The sequence below is a fragment of the Mastomys coucha genome, unplaced genomic scaffold (assembly GCF_008632895.1).
Source record: "Mastomys coucha isolate ucsf_1 unplaced genomic scaffold, UCSF_Mcou_1 pScaffold16, whole genome shotgun sequence".
Classification (NCBI taxonomy): domain Eukaryota; kingdom Metazoa; phylum Chordata; class Mammalia; order Rodentia; family Muridae; genus Mastomys; species Mastomys coucha.
The window spans coordinates 91,713,127-91,725,201 of NW_022196898.1; the positions used below are offsets into that span (position 1 = coordinate 91,713,127).

Sequence of the window (12,075 nt, forward strand, 5' to 3'; positions counted from 1 at the left end):
AAATGACAGAACAATTAAAAAACAAAAACAAAACTTTAAAAAGTGTACATTGTGTATGTGTATGTGTGCGTGTGTATGTGCGTGTGTATATGTGTATGTGTGTGTATATGTGTATGTGTGTGTCCGTGTGTGTGTGTGTGTCCTGCTTTAAGGTGTGGTTGGGCTAGTGGTATGTGTGTGTGTGTCCTGCTTTAAGGTGTGGTTGGGTGGTGTGTGTGTGTGTGTCTTGCTTTAAGATATGGTTGGGCTGGTGGTGTGTGTGTGTGTGTGTCTTGCTTTAAGGTGTGGTTGGGCTGATGGTGTGTGTATATGTGTGTATGTGTGAATGTGTGTGTATGTGTGTGTGTGTCCGTGTCCTGCTTTAAGGTGTGGTTGGACTGGTGGTATGTGTGTGTGTATGTGTATGTGTGTGTGTGTGTGTGTCCGTGTCCGTGTGTGTGTGTGTGTATGTGTGTGTGTCCTGCTTTAAGGTGTGGTTGGGCTGGTGGTGTGTATGTGTATGTGTGTGTATTGCTTTAAGGTGTGGTTGGGCTGGTGGTGTGTGTATATGTGTGTATGTGTGTGTGTCCGTGTCCCGCTTTAAGGTGTGGTTGGACTGGTGGTGTGTGTGTGTATGTGTGTATGTATGTGTGTGTGTGTCCTGCTTTAAGCTATGGTTGGGCTGGAGGTGTATGTGTGTCCGTATGTGTGTGTGTGTGTCCTGCTTTAAGCTATGGTTGGGCTGGTGGTGTGTGTATGTGTGTGTGTATGTGTGTGTGTGTGTGTGTGTGTGTGTGTCCTGCTTTAAGCTATGGTTGGGCTGGTAGTATGTGTATGTGTGTGTGTATGTGTGTGTGTGTGAGTCCTGCTTTAAGCTGTGGTTGGGCTGGTGGTGTGTGTATGTGTGTGTGTATGTGTGTGTGTGTGTGTGTGTGTGTGTCCTGCTTTAAGATGTGGTTGGACTGGTGGCTCTACTAGCTTTGTTTTGAGACAGGGTCTCACTATATCACTATGTAGCCAAGGCTAGCCTGGAAAGGAGGTCGACCTGGCTCTGTCTCCCAAGTGCTGAGGTTAAAGGTGTGCACCACCACACCAGGATAGTTGAGTGTTTCTTGAGCATGAACCTTGTAGGTGATGACATCATATCACAGTATAAGAAGGTTAGATACCCTTGATAGGGGAGGCATAAGGTGACACCAATACTATTAAGCTCTTCAGCTCACTTACAACGCTCTAAAGAATCTTATAGACGTGACATCATTCAGTCCACACAGAAGGTCAAGTAGAGTTTGGTCTTGACTTTTTGTAGGATAACTAAACAAATGAGTGCTTTCCCAAAAGCGGCATGGCCAGTGAGAGAGAGAACAGGGACAACGATTCAAGTCTGTCTCTTTTAATACTTGTGACATGTAAGAATTTGTGACATGTGACATTGTATGTGTGCTCAAATACATTTTCAATTATGAACTCTTTTCAAGCTCCGGTTTTCAGATTAGGGATGCTCAGCCTATGTGTAAATGGCACTCTCTCCCCCTCAACAGAAAGACAATAAAGCTTTGTGGTGCTGCCCAAAACACAGCTGGAAGCTGTACCACTGACTCTAACACCCTTGCCCCAGCACCCAGTGACTGAGAAGGAAGGCAGAGCCTGGCCAAGCCTAGCCCCAGCACTCCCTTCCCCCTCTGGACCAGCATGGCCAGGCACAGAAGAGAGGTTGGTTTCCATCACTCCTGAGGTCTTCATGGATGTAGAATAAAGCAGGCAGTCCAAACGTCACGCTGGCCTTCTACAATGGCACTGTCCTCCAAGGCATCTGCCATTCTAGTCTGGCCTGAGCCACGTGACAAAAAAGCTGGGCTAGCATGGGCTAGATGTGTATGTGAGCAGGCTGGTGATGCGTGTGCTCATAAAACTGCCTTTGAACTAAGTGTCTGTGACAACAGATCAGCACTGCTGTCAGCTTTGGTCAGAAGAGCTGCGTGTGTGTGTGTGTGTGTGTGTGTGTGTAATGGTGACTATTACGTGTGTAATGGTGACTATTACTTCAGAGACCCATAACCTGCCAACATGTTGAGAACTGACTGATGGGTGCACAGCCCTACAGAGGATGCACAAAGTGGACGTGGAAATAGAAGCCGAGCCTAGTTGGGGTGAAGGATAGAATCAGCCACAGTCAGGGGGAGACAAGAGAGAGTAATGAGGTGTGAACAGACTGTAAATGTGTGTGAAAATGTCATAAAGAAAGTAAATTATATAAAAATTAATACATGGTGCAGAGATGGCTTAGAAACTGTTCATTGTGTAGGCACAAGGACCTGGGCTCAAATTCCCAGAAGCCATGTTTTAAAAGCCCAAAAGCTGTGTTTGGTGCCATGCTTGCCTATAAGCCCTGCATTGTTAGAAGGTGGAAACAGAAGGGTTGCTGGTCCTTGCTGGCCACCAAGTTAGTTCCAGATCCAGGGAGAGGCTCTTTCTGTCTTGAAAGAACAAGGCAGACAGTGACAGAGTGGGATACAGGCACCCTCCTCTTGCTCCTGTGCATATATCCTCAGACACACATGTTGAACTTATCTTCCCAGATGCAGCCATTAGCTCATCCAGATGCAGCGTCAAAGATGCTCAGCTGCAATGTCACACAAAGAGATGCTGGAAGCTGAGAGGCAGCATGAAGCAATAAGAAAACCTCTGGTCTCCTTTTACCCACCCGACTCACCACCCAGGTTTATAAATCTTTAAAGACCCAGCCTTAAAAGCAAGTAGGCCAAGCCGTTGAAAAGACTAGACTTGGAACGAGGTGTCTATTTTCCTTCAGTTTCTAATTTTGGGGCCTGCAACATCATTCCTGCATTTGTTAAAGACCTTGGGGCTCCTGGAAGAAAAGAAATTTAAGTATAAAAGCCACTATAATAGTACTGCTATTAGCAGAAGTGGGGTTTGGCAGGAAGCCTTGGCCACCCAGACTCCAGAGGCCTAAGTGACTAAATGGGAGGCTCTGTGTGACTCAGAGAGATCCGATCTGTTAGCCAGAGAGAAGCTGGGAAATAGCCATTAAACTCATAAAGATTTGTGGGGCAGCATCCTTCCTACCCACTGGCCACTGCACCACCCTTCCCTGTTCTCAGGCAAACAAAGGCAGATGTGCCTGATTCCTGTACACTGTTATAGTCTTCTCCTCCTGCCCTCCTTCAGGAGCTTAGGTGGTGAGAGTCTCTCAGGACTTCTCTTTTGAAAGACTGTGGGCATATGATGAGAGACAGAATCTGAGCAGTAAGTCTCACAGGAGAGTGGAGTGGTAGACACCGAGGAGATCCTCTGAGCCACAAGCACTCTGCTGGGTACCCACATGGAAGCTGGGCCCAGTCTACCTGATACAGTACACAGGTTCTCAGCACCTCTAAGCTCTAGAGCAGCCTGAACATCCTCCTGCCGCCATGACTGCTGTGCAAAAGGTTAAGTTCTGATGTAGAGACCATGATAAAACCAGAGAGTGGAGAGAATTCATAAACTGATCCTGAGAATCAAGAGGTTGGGCCTGCCTGCCCCTCTCATCCCCAGAAAGTCAAGGGCAGAGAGCCATTTTCTAGCCCAGAATCTTAGAATCAGATGGCAATGAGAATAATGCTATCATATACTCACCAGAGAATGATGCGTGCGGAGAATGACACGTGAAGTTAGGAAGGGACCAGAAAGATGATAAAACACAATGGCCCCCATGTTCTCTTCTCCTCCCTCGTTTCTTCCAGTTGAAAGATACCCAGATCCAGCCCCAGCTGGAACCCACACAAGTGCCACAGCACCAGGCCCCACATCTGTTGCCAAGCCCTATGGGGTTGAGGCCAAAAGACACATGGGAACACTTTCAAAACGAACTATCCCCTCTGCTACTCACAGCTGCCACAGCCTGCATCGCTCTACGTCTTCTTAGCAATGTGACTGAGAACGTGTCCGGCCCTGCAAGATCCTGGTTTTCCTCGCCTGCCAAACGCAGCGGATGGCTGTATCTTTCTCAGAAGACAGAGACTGAAGCAAGAGCTAAAGGCATAGTGCTTACATGTGAGAAGTGGTACATAGTCAAATAGCCTCTCTCTCTCTCTCTCTCTCTCTCTCTCTCTCTCTCTCTCTCAGCTTTATTTACTTTATATATTTGAGTACACTGTCACTGTCTTCAGACACACCAGAAGAGGACATCAGATCCCATTGCAGATGATTTGTGACCTACCATGTGGTTGCTGGGAATTGAACTCAGGACCTCTGGAAGAACAGTCAATTTTCTTAACCACTGAGCCATCTCTCTAGCCAAGCTTTTCTCTTTCAAGAATGTACTTGGGAGACACGTGGGCCAAGGGGGCCTGCCCCTCTGTGATCTCTCCCGAGGACAGGTGTAAGGGCGTCTGTTGGTGAAATAGGGATGGCTTAGAGTTAGCTGGCCTATAGGAGAGTTCCTTAACTCCCTATAGGAATAGGGAGGTAGCTGGCCTATAACCTTTGAAGTACAGACTAAACTTCAGGTTGTAGACTTTCATTTAAAATAAAAGTAAAGCAAAACAAACACACACACACATACACACACACACACACACACACACACACACACAACCCAAGGCAGGTGAAATCAGTGATGACCAAATGAGTAACTTCCATGTAAGCCAGGGGGCTGTTCACTCCACTGTGACCATGGGCTGAAAAATCACTACTGCTGTGGACAGCACTGAGCATTCCCAAATAGCTGTAGATCTCATGTTACGTCAACTCAGAGCTCTAAGGATATTACCAAGGCCAGGCTGTACATTCCTTAGCCATAAAATTCATCAGTCAAAGATTAGGTACAATGCTGGGCAGAGGTGGTGGTGCAAGCCTTTAATCCCAGCACTTGGGAGGCAGAGTCAGGTGGATTTCTGAGTTTGAGGCCAGCCTGGTCTACAGAGTGAGTTCCAGGACAGCCAGGGACAGAAACCCTGTCTCGAAAAACCAAAAATAAATAAATAAATAAATAAACAAACAAACAAATAAATAAATAAGGTACAATAAGGAACATCAGGCATCAGACCCAAACCCATCCACCACAAGGAAGACCCGGATGAGATGTGCTAAGAATGGATGGTTGGTTTGAATCCTCAGCTATCTACCTGGCCTTCCACAGACATTCCTGAAACTGCCTGGGGGTCTATCCCAACTCCTAAGAAACAGAATTGAAACATCCAGAAGAACAGACACATTTTCTTCTACTTTCTTGTTTTCTTCTTCCTCAAACTCGTGTTTTAGAAAGCAAGTGCCAAGAATGACATGGAAAATGGACTGCAGCCTATACAGCAGCCCCATGATGGAAATAGAGAATACCGGAAAAAGATAGATCTGGGTTCAAGTCTTAGTTCAATAGTGTTGCTATGAGTAGCCTTAGTTATTATCATCCAGCTAGACTTCAAGTTTTTACACTAAATTGCTGCATTGAACGAGTAGCTCTTGGGCTTCATCCCAGGTCAGAACCACCTGACTGGCTGGGACTTCTTATGTCTGGGCATGAGCTCCCAAGGGATGCTGATGTGGCCAGGAATAAAGGGTTTGTCTCTCAAAGGGCTAACTATAACGAACAGGATAGAACCACCTTCTGTCTGCCAGCAGTTGTCCAGTGAGGACAGTGGATGTCTCTTTTCATGAGAATAGATTGCAAAGTCCCCAAGGAGTAAATGTGAGTATTATTATAAATGTTAAGGGGCACGGTGCAGAGTCTGTACTGCAGTGCCCAGCACACAGTAGGGTTATTTTGGAAAACAAAAACACAAAAGCCCATCGGTAACTAAAAATAGCCACTTGCTTTATGTTGGAGATGCCAGCCTTTGTCACATATTACAAGAAATGGAAATTAAGTCATAACATATGAAGCTCGTATTGCAATCGTGGGTGGCAGGGACCTCCTTCTTGGCTTCCCATCCAATTCATTATTCAAATCCTTTTACCATGGTCTGCTCCACCACTCAATGTGGAACCAGCTGTGGATCTTGATAAGAGGAGAAAGCTGGGCTGTTTCTACTTTGCTCCTGGCAGTCCTCAGGCCTCCAACAGAACTTTCTTACAAAATGAATAGTGCTGGCTCCCAGAGAGACCAATCTAATCTCATCTTGTCCACTCAGAAGATCTGTATCAAACGTTACAGACTGTCTGACTGCAGGACTGCAGCAGAGAGGGCATCTAACTCCATCTGGGTTTGCATCTGTTTCAAAGCCCGTGCATGAAGCCATCAGTGTGGTGGAAGCAGAATATAACTGGCTGGCTTTTAAACTGCTCCTGTCTGTGGTGTTCTTTGAAGAGCCCCACTAGGAAATATGACAGAAACAGAATGAGCACCAGAGAGTTGAATATCCACAGCCTCCTCTAAACAGGCCCTGGACGGATCCAAAGCCCAAGTTCCACTGTTTTTAGGTTCCATAATCTGGTCAGATTACCATAGTATGTCTAGAGACCTAATTTACTAATCTTCTGGAGAATTTTAAATTAATTTAAAAAGGGGGAAAATGGAATAACATGCAACTTATTTCCTCTCGGCCAGTTTCTGAAGGTTTGGCCTACTTCAAATCAAATTACAGGAAAGGCTGGCTACCCAGAAGAAAAAAAGGGTAGCCCTGCCCCTGCCCCCTGCTAGTATCAAGAGGTTTAAAACATGGCACAGTACAGAATAGCTAACACTCCAAAAATATACTAAACTTCCTATGGCCCAATCTGGCTACACTGTCAAGAGGACCTTCAGACTCAACACAATCTATTCAAACTGACTGTTCCTGCATGAACACTCTAGATCCTAGGGATGCTACAAGTAATCCCCAGAGTTAGATCATCTTGTGATTGTGGGATCAACACCTGCACTGTGAGGTACTGGGCTAATTTGTATATTGGCTCTATATGGATTGTAAGGACAAGATTTTAACATTCCTTAGACATATATTCCAAGTTGAATATACGTCTGGGTAACTAGATAGAGCATGACACTGGAGAGATTAGAATTGATTGTATTGTGTCATCTGTTCCTTATTGCTTACATTACTTTGGAGTTGAAATGAAAAATCCAAGAGAGGGCTGGAGAGATGGCTCAGCAGTTAAGAGCACTGACTGCTCTTCTGAAGGTCCTGAGTTCAAATCCCAGCAACATGGTGGGTCACAACCATCCGTAACAAGATCATCTTCTGGAGTGTCTGAAGACAGCTACAGCGTACTTACATATAATAAATAAATGAATCTTAAAAAAAAAAAAAAAAAGAAAAATCCAAGAGGGTCTGAACCAATAAGTTTACTGAGCTTTCTTGTAGGGAGCTGGGAGACCAACAATGGTACCAGCTAAACCCAACCCCAATACGGGCGACCTTTCCAAGGCTGTATAGACGGGGTCAGACGGCGCCTCCCTCCCACACATCCTACTATTGCCCAAGACCACATACAACTGGGGTGGAGAGAGGTAAGAGAGGCAGACTCTCAGGTGAGGCTCTATTTACCCTCTCCTCATTGCTTCCAAGGTTCAGTGTGAGCTTGGGACTGGAGAGATCAATGAGAGGTTAATGCACCTGCTGCTCTGGCAGAGGACACAAGCTCGATGACGAGCATCTACATCTGTAAACTATCTGTAAGCTTCAGTTCAGGAGTCTCTCTCTCTCTCTCTCTCTCTCTCTCACACACACACACACACACACACACGCACACACACACACACGCACACACACATTCACAAAAGAAAATTTAAGAAAAGAAAGAAATCTTATTATTTTTAGATTTGAAGACCAAGTATCCAGGCTGTAGAGTGGCTTAGCGTGGTCTTGCAGAGGACCCTGGTTTGGTTCCTGACACTCACATGGTGGCTTGCAATCCTCCATAATACCAGTTCCAGGGCTCCTGATGTCATCTTCTGACCTTTGTGGGCACCAGGCATGCACACAGTGAACATACATTCAGACAAAATATTCATACGTATAAAATAAAACAAGTCTTACTTCTTAGCCCTGCTATTCTGAAATTCTCTGTGCAGGCCAGGTGACCTTGAGCTTGAGAGCTCGACCTGCCCCTGCTTCCCAAGCTCCGGAATTACATGGAATTAAAGGGGCACACTACCACATCAGACAAAATTAGTAAAATTTCTTTCTTGGTTTTGATTTTTCTCAAGACAGGGTTTCACTATGTAGTCCTGGCTGTCCTGGAACTTACTCTATGGACTAGAATGGCTTCAAACCCAGAGATCACTAAGCCTGCTTAAAGTTAATACATCTTTAAAAAACAAACAAAATGCTGACTTTGTGGTGATCTCTTGTGGAGGCACTGCTGCTGTTTCCAAGCTGTAATGGCCATGCGCTGCCTGCCCTGAAGACAGAGCTCCAAGTGCTAACCAGATTCGCGTGCGTGCGCGCGCCCTCCCGGTCCTCTTGCCCCAATAGCTTGCTCCCATTTTATTTCTTCCTCTTGCTAGCCGAATATCTCAGTATATCTTATACATGTCCAATTTGAAATGTCAACAACAATGACTTATAAATGCAAAGGCAACAGAAGTCAAAACACATAAAAACTTGTCAAAAATTAACCTAGCAAAGCACTGTAAGTGGGTGATGATGTAAGGCTTTCTGGTGACAATTATCTGAGCTCTCAGGTGACATGAAACACCAGGTCACCTTAGCATCAAAGCAGCAGAAGAAAACATTACGCCAGGACCCCGAGCCCCCGAGCCACACGCCCTCTTCCCACAGTGTTGACTGGTCAGCTTTTGTTCCAGGTATCAGGCAGAAACACTTCAGCACAGAGTGGTGAGAGTGCTGCGGAGAGAGGTGATTACCTCTCCAGGAGATGGGACAGTCGAGCATAAATGATACTGGTGGGCAGAGAAGGCAGGGAGAGGAGAGAAGAGAGAGAGGGAAGGGGACAGAGGGCAGGGAAGGAAGGAGGAGGAGCATTTCCTAAAATGTTGAGGGTGGGCATGATTAGCTAGAGTCACCATTCACCATGTGTGTGTCTCTAAGCTACACTGGACACTGACTTAGAGATGCTCCCACATTCACCATGTGTGTGTCTCGAAGCTACACTGACTCAGAGATGCCCCATTACCTCACTCTGGATAGGCTGCAGCAGCATGTCACATGAGCACTAGAACTCACCTTTAACAGGCCATAACCATCAGGGTCCATTTTGTAGATAGTACTGCAAAGGTCACCAAGCCGCATGACATTAAAGTATAGGATGAATCTGACCAAATGGTCAACCAGCCCCTTGAATTCCTGCTCAGGAAGCCAGAAAGAGAGCTGAATTCCTGCAGAGCCATGGTTGAAGAACATTTGGAAATGAGTGCTTTTCCTCTCCGGACTCCTGCAAAGCAGCCTGCCCCGCACACAGCAACTCTGTCCAAGGTACAAGGATGCAAAGACTTAACAACAATGGCACTCATACGTCAAATGCAGAAGCACTGAGCCTCTAAAACACAAGTTTCATAGAAATCTTAGGCTCCAGATATCCCCATAATAAAGGCTCCTGGGACCACGGCTACATCTGAAAATGATGGCTGGCAAAGCTGGCAAGGTGGCTTACACAGATGGTCTCTGAGCAGAATCTCAACATAAATTAAAACACCAGCTATGCATTAGGGAACTGAGCTTTAGTTAAGTTTTCTAGTACTTTTAGATTTTTCAAAAATTTCATTTTATTAAAAAAGAGAATTGTCATCTACAAACTATTTAGTATCCATCTATGCAAATACAACATCAAAATACTCTGGTAAGTTCCCTGATGGAGCAGACGATTTTAGGGGTTTCCAACAAGACACATACTGAAGGTCAATAAAGTCCAAATTATAGGTGCTAGCTGGATTTTCAGAATAGAAGGAAAACGTAAGCGTTTAAAAAGCTGGCAACTTTCAGTTTTGCAGGTTTTGGATTTTTAAATCCAATCCTCAGGAGGCCAGAAGCAGCGGATGTTAGAGACTGTGTGACTGTATCAGGGGACACAGAAGCAGCTCCCATGCAGTACTTCAAGGGTTGCTACCAGATATAGTTAAGAGACACTTTACAAATTAAAGCCAGATGAGATCAAAATATATCCTCCCCACTACATTTTAAAGTGCAGTGGTTTATCAACAGTCGCCATTTCTCAGCGATAAGAACACAGTTGGTACAAGCTGAACACAAACAGCTGCCTCCTCTTTTGTAGGAAATAAAATTAGATACATATACACGTTGACATTATCTTCAAAATGCAAAGTGGTTATTTTGCTTCACTATCATATAAAAACCATCTCCCTAAGGTCAAATTACTGAAAAAGCACGAAGGCCAAAAAAAGAAAAGTATTTGCCACATTTAAAAAATACACATTATCTCAGTGGTTCTATTCATTTGATTATAAAGGTATATAATTCTAAGGACTCAGATTCCTAGGGCTCCTAGAAAAGCAAACCTACCCATTTCTCAGTCTCCAGAAAGGACACTCTGAACCTCTTCTCACTCTAAAAAAAGTGATAAAAGGAATGTCCCGATTCTGTACGGTGAACTAGGAAAAAATGAGTCACCTGAAAGCAATGTACGTAAGACAGAAGGAACCTGGGGACAGACTGAGTCAGAAAGCAGTTCTTGGGATCATGACGTGGGAGACACGGGAGGTAGAGGAACTCTTTGGGGAACTTGGTTCCGACCCAGACATGGCTTCTCTGTGAAGACCCCTCACAGTGAGAGCGAGGGCTTTCAGCTCATGGCTCCTATTTGTAAATGAAGGATTGTTTCTACTCTCTGAGACAGCTTCTTCCCAACAGTAAGTGGCTGCAGAGACCTGCCTTACTGACTCTGGTCTCTTATGAGAACAGTTGACGGAGAGTCCCCGATACTGTTCTAAGTGCTACCCTAACTACCTAAGAGGTTAGCGTGGACTCTCAAGGATAACCTCAGATTTACTCAACAGCCAGATGCCTGCATCAATGAGGCTCTTTAGCTTTGGGCAAGAATACAACTTGGTTTTTAGCAGGTATCTAGAAACTTTCATTGGAAAGGAGGGAGGGGGGAAGGGAAATGCTGCTATGTTCTCGTAATGCTTTCACTCTGATGGGGCCTGTGACTCAGTCATCCCTGTAGTCTTCATAAGTGCTTTCTGACATACAGTGTTCTTCGCTCCTCCTACTACACAGTAAGTACTTTAAAGCGTTCTGTTGAAAATGCTTTGTTTGATGAGGTTCTGTTTAGAAACATTTAAAGATACAAATAATTACTCCTTTAGAAAAGTGTATCTGAAAGGAATTTAAATTCTGGATGTGAAGAGGGAGAAGGTGAAGAATTAAACGAGAAATTAAACTCTACAAAATACACTTTAACAAGCACGGGTGTAAAATACCAACCATTTTTGGATGACAAAGTTAGATACAAACAAGACCATCTTTCAAGTTTACAGAAGGCTTCCCTGCTTCTCCTCAGCTAATGATCCCGAGTCTCTAGAGTTCATAGCGGTTCACATTTCAATAGCTGCTGAAGCACGGAAGAGAAAACACTGAGAAGATATTTATCAAACACAAATTTATATCAAGAGAAAGATTGTTTTTTCTTCTCATAAAGCTTAAAAGTGGATTTTCCCTTTTGTTGTTAAAAGAATGGAGACTACAAAACTATTGGCTAGAGATACTTCTGTGAAAACACCTCACATTTGAACACCACGCCACACTTTCAAAGTGCTCTCCGCCATGCCATCTTCCTTAGTCCTCACAACATCCCTGTGAGGTAGGTATAGCAGGTATTAGTGTCCCGATCTCAAGATGAAGAAGCTGAGGCAGAGTCAGGTGACCTCCTAACATCACACAGCGGGATGGTACAGAGCCGGAACCAGAGATCAAACCCTCAGACTCTATTACTCTTCCATGATCACTACTGCCTCCGGGGTGAGCAATGTTCTCTATCAAATTTGAAAGGCTACGTTAGCTTGCTTTAGTGACATCATAACAGTAACGTTAAAGGAGAAATACCAGAATAGGATAGGAGGTCTGACGACTTTACTCAACATAATAAAACGGGTGCAAAACCACTGTTGTCTACGTACTTGTAACTTTTTGGTCCAAATACATAAAATATGCAATATTTACAGCATTTTCCTTTTTTTTTTTT

General features: G+C 44.6%; 1 protein-coding gene across 2 annotated transcripts in view; it reads right to left on the bottom strand.

Moving 5' to 3' along the window:
- Positions 1-11,304: 11,304 nt before the first annotated feature.
- Hs2st1 (heparan sulfate 2-O-sulfotransferase 1) overlaps positions 11,305-12,075 on the bottom strand; it is a 153,853-nt gene continuing 153,082 nt past the window's right edge. For both annotated transcript variants that reach the window (XM_031375721.1, XM_031375720.1), the window contains exon 7: positions 11,305-12,075. This exon is cut by the window's right edge. The gene's annotated coding sequence lies outside the window, so the exon portion shown is untranslated.